This window comes from Marmota flaviventris, chromosome 20 (assembly GCF_047511675.1).
Source record: "Marmota flaviventris isolate mMarFla1 chromosome 20, mMarFla1.hap1, whole genome shotgun sequence".
Taxonomy (NCBI): Eukaryota; Metazoa; Chordata; class Mammalia; order Rodentia; family Sciuridae; genus Marmota; species Marmota flaviventris.
The window spans coordinates 14,270,485-14,278,937 of record NC_092517.1 but is presented as its reverse complement, the minus strand read 5'-3'; positions in this window follow the sequence as shown (position 1 = coordinate 14,278,937).

The following is an 8,453-nucleotide window of genomic DNA, read 5'->3' as shown; positions in this document are numbered from 1 at the left end:
TACCCCACAAGTGCTAGGCAAGCACTTTACCACTGAGCTATAATCCCATCCCCAAGAGCTGACTTTTTTTTAAAAATATTTTTTTAAGTTGTAGATGGACACAATATCTTTATTTTATTGATTTATTTTTATGTTGTGCTGAGGATTGAACCCAGTGCCTCATGTGTGCGAGGCAAGCGCTCTACCACTGAGCTACCACCCCAGCCCCCGAGAGCTGACTTTTAAACAAATATATATAATGTATTCCTTCAGAAGGATAAAAATATTGGCACAACTTAAAAATCTAGCTTGAAGAAAATCACATGGGACAAATTGCTATGTATATGGGGGTGGGGCCCATCCCTGAAAACCAAAACACAATTTTGGGCTTTGAGCTGTGATTCAATTTCATGAAATATCTGAGAGAGCAAAACTGCATTACCAGAAAAGTTCAGCCTTCAGAATTCTGTTGAAGTAGGTTTTGATAATAGACATAATTTAAGTCATTCAAACATTTTTCTTTACCTATTTTTTGTGCTTCTTCTCTCACCTTTTAAAGATACATATTAATAGCTTTGCATTCTTTTTTTTTAATCTTGTAAGTAAATTATATTGAAAAATCCTTTTCATCATTTAGGCTCCCATATATTTCAATGTACATTTTGTACTTTTTTTTTTTTGGTACTGGTGATTGAACCCAGGGGTGCTGTACCACTAAGCTACATGCAGCCCTTTTGAAATTTTTTGTTCTGTGACAAGTTCTCACTAAGATCTTAGAGCCTTACTAAGTTTCTGAGGCTGGCCTCAAACTTGTGATCCTCCTGCCTTGGCTTCCCAAGTTGTTGGGATCATAGGTGTACGCCACCACACTTACTCTTTTGTACATCATTGATATTCACTTTATCACAGAAAATAGGCTTTCAGCATTTATTTTTAAATTTTGTATAATGTGGTAGAAGACATAAACCATTCTTCAATCAAGGATTATTATTTATCTCTTTGAGTTAGGGCAGGCCAGGCTAAGGAACTATAAACTTTGTGTAAGAGCTTATTGTTTGCCCTTTCCTCTTCCAGCCCAGATTTGTGTTTTCTCTTTTTTTCAATCCAATGTGATCTCTGCGAGACTTTCCTGTAAGCTCCAGGACTTGAACATGTTGTCCCCACATGGCCAATCAAGATGTCAAATCTACCATGGGAGGAAAGGGGACTACAGTGATTGGTTTAGGGATGGGCATATGACCCAGTCATAGCCAGTGAGATGCAGTGAGACTTTTCTGGGATTGGTGGGAGAGGGGAAGGTGCCCTCATCCCACTGATGGGACAATCTTGGGGAGGGTGAGGCTGGAGGGGCAGCAGACCGTTTGAACTCTGAGGTAAAAATCCTAAACTACTGGGAGAGACTAGGATTCATTTGAACCCCAAACCCACAGGCAGCCCTATCAGTAGATCCTTTATTATTATTATTATTATTTTTAGCTAATACATCTTTGTAGTGCTTTAACCAGTTAGAGTTGGATTTTCTGTTACTTTCACTAAAAGAGAACTGCTAATAGCACTGGTGCTTCCAAGGCAGTTCTGGAATCCACAGGGATTAGGGCTTTGACAAGATAAGACCCCAAGCAAGGGAAAGAAGCTGAATTTGGGTTATTAGAACTGGGGCCACAGTGTCAGGCCCCTATCCCAGCTCTTGCTGGGAAGAGAGGTAACTCAGTGCTGGTTTCTACGTAGGTGTCCTGGAGATGCCTTTGGTCAAGACTTATCAGGTCTACACCAACCTGCGGACTGGTAGCAGGACCAGATTTGGAGGTGAGGATCACACCCCTCCAGGTGGGGATCATAGCCCTGCAGCTGGAGGAAGAGGACAGGCTGGACATGTATTGTGAGGTGATATAAAATCTCCATACTGTATTAACTCTTTCAAAAGGTGCATGGACACTTTTTTTTCCCTCTCCTGTTTTGAGTGCCCTTCAGAGTAGGGAGTGTGTCTGCTTTTGGTCTCTGCCCCAAACACCTTCCCAATCGCTTACCTTCCACAGCTGGGTTAGACATCTCTCTAAGATATTCCCCTATGTTTCTTTATGCACTGTTAATCACATTTATCACCCTCTATTTCCATTCATTCATTCATTCATTCATTCTTCAACTGACATCAAGTCCTTGTTGTGTGCCTACTGTTGCTCCTTCACAAAGGTTCACCAGTGAACAAGACAGAAATTCTGCCCTCATAGAATTATATTCTAATGAGCAGAGATATATAGCAAATAGAAATAAATTATCATTTGTATTCAAACTGGATAAATAACAAAGGGGAAAATGGGGAGAAGGTAGTAACCTATGGGGAAATGCTTATAGTTTTTAATAGACTAATGAGGGAAAACTTCATTGAGAAGGTGGCATTTAAGCAGACTTAAGGAGGTGAGTGAACAAGCCCCATGGGTATTTGGGGAAAAAACTTTCCAGAAAAATACTCTAGCAAAAGCTAAGGCCCTAAGGTTTGAGCAACAGTAAAAAAAAGCTGAGTATGGGAGGAATAGAGAAAGGAGCGGTGCTTGGGAACATGTGGTGGAGTGCAGGTCACCCCAGTCTTGTAGATGGGGAGCAGTGGAAGATTTTCAGTAGAAGTGGGATATATCTTCATCTCTTCTCTGTTGCTATACGGTACTACAGACTGGGTAATGTAAACAAATAGAGGTTTATTTGGCTTATGGTTCTAGAGGCAGGGAAGTTTAAAACTGGGGCACAGCATCTAGATCATAACATGGTTGAATACATTACATTGCAAGAGAGAGAGAGGGAGAAAAAGAGAGAAGCACAGGAAAGTCAAATTCGTCCTTTTAACACAAACCACTCCTGTGGTGTTGACACTGTTCCATTCAGAAGACAGAATTCTCCTGGTCTAAGGTCCCAACTCTTAATATTGTCATGATGACAATTAAATTTCAGCATGAGTTCTGGAGGAAGGAACATTCAAACTATAGCAGGACTTGACATCTGTTTTCTGTCTTAAAAGATTCCTTGGGGGCTGGAGTTATAGCTCAGTAATGGAGCACTTGCCTAGCACATATGAGGCACTGGGTTCAATCCTCAGTACCACATAAAAATAAATAAATAAAATAAAGGTATTGTATCTATCTACAATTTAAAAAAATATTTAAAAAAATCCCCTGGCTACTGGGATGAGGATGAACTGTTAAATGATCCAGTCAGTTCCTTTCATGACAGCAGACACCATAATTTTGTTGTTTGTAGCTGCTTTGGGGATCTTCCCAGTGTCTGATTCAGTAGAAGTGTGTTGAATGAATGAAGGAAGTCCTCCGTGCTTGGCTAGGCAGAAGGTTTTCACCGCCATTGCAGGACAGGTATGAAAAATTCCATCTGGCTAACTGTCAGTTTTTCCAAGTGATCAAGGAGTGCTGTAGCTCCCATGATCCATACACACAGACAGGTTAGATATAAAACCAAAACACTTGCTAAACTTACAGTACTTAGTGTAGTTCAGCACTATGCAATAAATGGAGGCATGTTCAATTCTAATGATAGAGAGGTGACACACACAAAAATGTTCCTGCTATTATAGCAGGGTAGGTTATGGCAGTGTATGGGTACTCCCTGATCTTTATGCTCTACTACTTTCCTACCAGGACCCCTCATCATTAACTTTAGGGAATATTTCACAGCAAGGAGAGAGAAATTATGGATATAGCCCACAGGCCAAATCCAGCATCAGGCTTATTTTATATAAGCTGCAACTACAGTTATGGTTTTACATTTTTTAATACTTGGAAAAAAAAGTCAAAGGAAGAATAACATTTTGTGATATGTGAAAATTATACAGAATTCAAATTCTAAATAGAATTGTCTTTATTTATTTATTATTATTATTTTTTAAGTTGGAGATGGCACCACAACACTTTTTATTTATTTATCATCATGTGGTGCTGAGGATCGAACCCAGTGCCTACATGTGCTAGGAAAGCGCTCTGCTACTGAATTACAACCCCAGTCCTAGAATTGTTTTTTTTTTTTTTTACATGAATCGGTTTTTCTTTTTCTTTTTTTTTATTTGTTTTAATTAGTTACACATGACAGTACAATGATCTTGACATATCATTAGAACTATTTTTAAATGAGAATTTTTTTTGTGTATGAGGTGGTGTTGGAGATTGAACCCTGTGCATGCTAGAGAAGCACTCTACCACTGAGCTATATCCCCTGTCCCCCATAAATAAAATTTTATTTGGACACAGTTCCATTTATTTACATATGTTGGTAATTCCTTTTTGGACTACAACAACAGAGCTGAGTATTTTTGACAGGCTGTTGGCCTGTAAAGCTAAAAATATTTACAAGTTGACCCTTTGTAGGAAAGGTTGGCTGACTCCAGTGTTACAGTAATGTCAATGCTTCCTTTCAATGTTGTCATTAATAGCTTGCATTTTATGAGTGTGAACTTTTTTCTTAAGTTAATTACCTTGCATTTTGCATGTGTTAAAATTCATCCGGCCTCTTAACTACTATCTTGCTAGTGTTTATCACAATTAGCTATGAACAGACTATCTTTTATCAACCTGGAAGTGTCATTGTATATATCATCCAGTAATCTTTTAGTTGCAAGCAATAGAAAACCTGTTTGAGAAGCTTAAACAGTCAAAGGAATTTAATTTATTTTAATTGAAAAGTCTAGTGTTAGGGTTAGTTTCAGGTGAGGTCTGAGCCAAATGATGTCACCAAATATACTCCCATTTGTTTACTTGCCAGTAAGTTTTCACTTCTACATGATGACTCCAATTCTCTTTTTGAGTTACCAACTGGTTATAGCAGTTCCAAAACTTGTAACTATACCATGCCTTAGCAAAGAAGGGATGTGTCTTTTCCTAGCTCCTGCAGAAGTACTTCCCAGAAACATTTCTCCTTGAGTGTTATTGTCCCTGATGGCTTTGCAAGCCCATCCCTAAATCAATCACTTTGGTCAAATGTGGGATACACCGACAATTAGGATCCACCCCTGGAGCTAGAAGCAGGTTAAAGCCTCCCAAACTGCATAGCTCAAGACAAGAAATAAGGAAAATGTATCTTTTATCAACCTGGAAGTATAATTGTGTGAATCATTCAGGAATCTTTGGTTGCAACCAACAGAAAAGCCATTTGAGCAGCAGGAAATATTTAGCAGGAGAAGGAAGAAGTGTTTTCTAACAAAGGAATGAATAAATGTCTACTAGATTGGGCATGGTACCTTTCTGCTTTTTTATAAAAAATAGTACACAGCTCAGATCCAGGGGCAGTTCTCATATTTACCCATCTTCACGTGGCAAGTGCCTGTTTATTTCTATCTGTTTTTTTGTGATAAAAAGAAAACTTCTGATTTGACTCTGCTACTAATTAATGTTTAGTTGGAGAAGTAATTTACTTTTCTGGTCTTTTTTTTTAATCTCTATAACAAGAATGGGCTAAAAAATTCTATGGTCATATTAATTCCACTAATTTGTTAAATGAGATTTGAGTGGATTTTAGGATCTAGAATGTTCTTAACGACTATATTAAAGTGTAATAAGTGCTCAGCAAACATTTATTGCATGAATAATTGATTTGGCAGACTACCTATTCCTTGTAGTTTATCTTGATTCCTTTTAAATTTAGATGGATGAGTTGTTTTAGTTTTCGGGATTCTTTTTGAGAGTGCAGGCTACTCTAGTTCCCCATCATTTCCATCAGCTTCTGCTTGCTGTTTCATGAGCAGTTGATGTCATCTGTATTTTATGTAAGATGTTGCATACATAGCTTTAAGATAGGCCCTCTCTTGAGTCCCCAACTAGACTACTGCCTTTGAACTCTACCTAAATATAATTTTTTAGATAGAGTTATCACTGATCCTGTAAATAAAAGCAAATGAGATCTCATGAATCTACATTGGCTGTCTGTGACAACGGCTTCCCTTGTTCAGGGTTCATAGAAACGTCTTGTAGACAGCCTTCTCAGGACTATAGTCTTCCTTCTATCTATCTCTTGTTGCCCTCAGCTTTTGGAGGAATTTCAGTACTCATCTAATCATTTTATTTTTCAAAGTTAAAATAACATTATACTTTTTTAAAATAAATGATATACATTTAAACAACACAGACAACAAGTGAATCCAGAAGGCACTATTATTAACATATTAGTGAGCATTCTTTAGCCCTCCCACAGCAAATCCCTGTGCCCCAATGCAGGAAACAGGAGTGTGCACCACCCTAATTTCTAAAATCCCGTTTTATAAATATGCAAATTTGTTCAGTATCACATTAATGGATACTAAGCTTTCTGTGTTTCACAACTATCACTAACTCTAGTCTAATTTTATTTTCTGATTTCAAATATGCTGCTGAGGTTTTCCTATTCTCTTTATTTTAGACTTATTTCTATTTTGCCTAAGGTACTATTAGTGTAGGGATTTCTTTCTTTCTTTCTTTCTTTTTTTTTTTTTTTGTCTTGGCCATTTTGATCATGGATGTATATTTTGTTTAGGACCTCTAAGGGGAGTTTCCAAATTGTTTTCAAGTCATGAATGATCAACTTTTGAGGGCCTTTAAATATTTTTCTTAAATGTTTCTTGCATTTGGTTGACTAAGAACCCACTTAAGTCTCTGTGAAATGTTTCTGGGCCCACCATCTCCCTGGCCATTGTTAGGATGCATTGTGTGTAACCATAGTGATCTGGCTTGATACCATTATCTCCTTAAAATGATGTCATACCATCAGAATTTCCAGCCTCCATGACCCTGGCTGACTTCTGTGTTTAGAGGTTAAATTCTGTCTAGAAGCATGATGCTTTGGCTGGGGTAGGTAGTGGCAGAGCCTGGCTGGAACTATGAGGGCTTCTACCCACCTCACTTCGGAGGCTTAATTCTAAGCAGTGCAGTGCCATTGTAACACTTGCAACATTACACACTCATTCCTTCTCAGGTCACTGCCTCTCTGCCCCAGGTTGTAAACTTCTCAGTGAAGGATCTTTCTGATTGCTCTGTGTCACCCAAGTATCCTGTGCAGTAATACCTGGGACATGATAATTCATAGGAGATATTTGTTGAATGAATGGAGTGAGTGAAAAATGAAATGAAGAATCCTAGTGTAACAGCCAGGCAGTGTTTGGATGCTTGAGGTAGGGGAAGCGGAGGAAGATGGGGAAAATCAAAATGGCAGATGGAATTTGGAGTGAGAAAAACAGGGCTCAGGTCTTAGCTTGATTATCTACCAACTATTGAAGCTTGACCAAGTCACTCAATTTTTCTGTACTTAAGGGGATTGATTCAGGAATAGATAGATCCAACAAATATTTACTGTTTGCCATAAGCTGGGTGCCGGGTAATCAGCAGGAAACACAAAGTCTTTTGGGACAGCCATGGGATTGCTCTGCTCTGATTAGAACCTTTCGCATGAGGTGTGTTGGTGGCTTCAGCCTCCTGTGACTGCGTTGAAGCATCCATACTGAGTCCATGCTTTCTTGGGCTGTCCCACCAATCACTGAGCATGGAAGGGCACTAGAGCACATGGGCAAAGGCTCTTCCCACCCTCCTTTTTCTCTCCTCTGTCTCCACATAGGTATCATCTGTATAGGTGTTCAGGCCTGCTTCAGGGTCTGGGTCTTTCCTCACCCATTCCCATGCCCTGTCCTCCTTAGCTGTCTTCCCTATATGTCTCTTCCATGTCTGTTTCTGTCTTGGCCTTAGCTTCCTGGAAGCCCCAACCAGATGAATCTGTTCTTGACAACCTGAAATAATGGTGATGGAATAGCACAGCCCTCTGAAGGTTGTTGTGAGGATGAAGGGATATGTTGTTGAGCAGGACTTTGCAGAAGGCCAGCCCAGAGTAAGAGCATATAAAGGATATACCTTGTGGTTGTCACTGTTACTATCCTCATTTATCTTGTTCCCTAGGTGAGCAAGTGGAGAATCATCCCTGGCAGATGTCAGTTTCATCAACTGGATCAGCACAGTGCAATATACCTGAATCCCTGTGCCATTATGTTTCTTCAGGATCAAGGTGATAATCTCTGGATTATTTGAATGGGAGGAAGGTCTGAGGGAAGAAAGGAAAGAGGACATTTAAACATGGAAAAAGAATAGAGGCTTTCAATGAGCAAGTTCTTATTGAGGGACCATTGTATGCCTGGCTCTTTGCAGAGTGCCGGTTTATAAAGGAGATGAGGACAAAAATGCTGTTAAGAAGGTCAGATACCAAAAGGAATGAAGGGTGTGAACAAATAAGTCTGTAAATAGTACTCTTGGTCCTAGGACACAGGCAGACACACAGAGCTTGTGATCAACTTGACCCTAGTAATAATCATTTTTGATATTTCTCCCCTTCCAGACTAAGTTAGCTCCTATACTACCAGATTTTTTTTTTTTTGCACATTGTATACTTACCCCTTGAGTCTCTGTGTCTCTTTTCCTGCCAAATGGAGAGCTCCATGAGCATGAGGACCCCAAGACCCTTGTTCA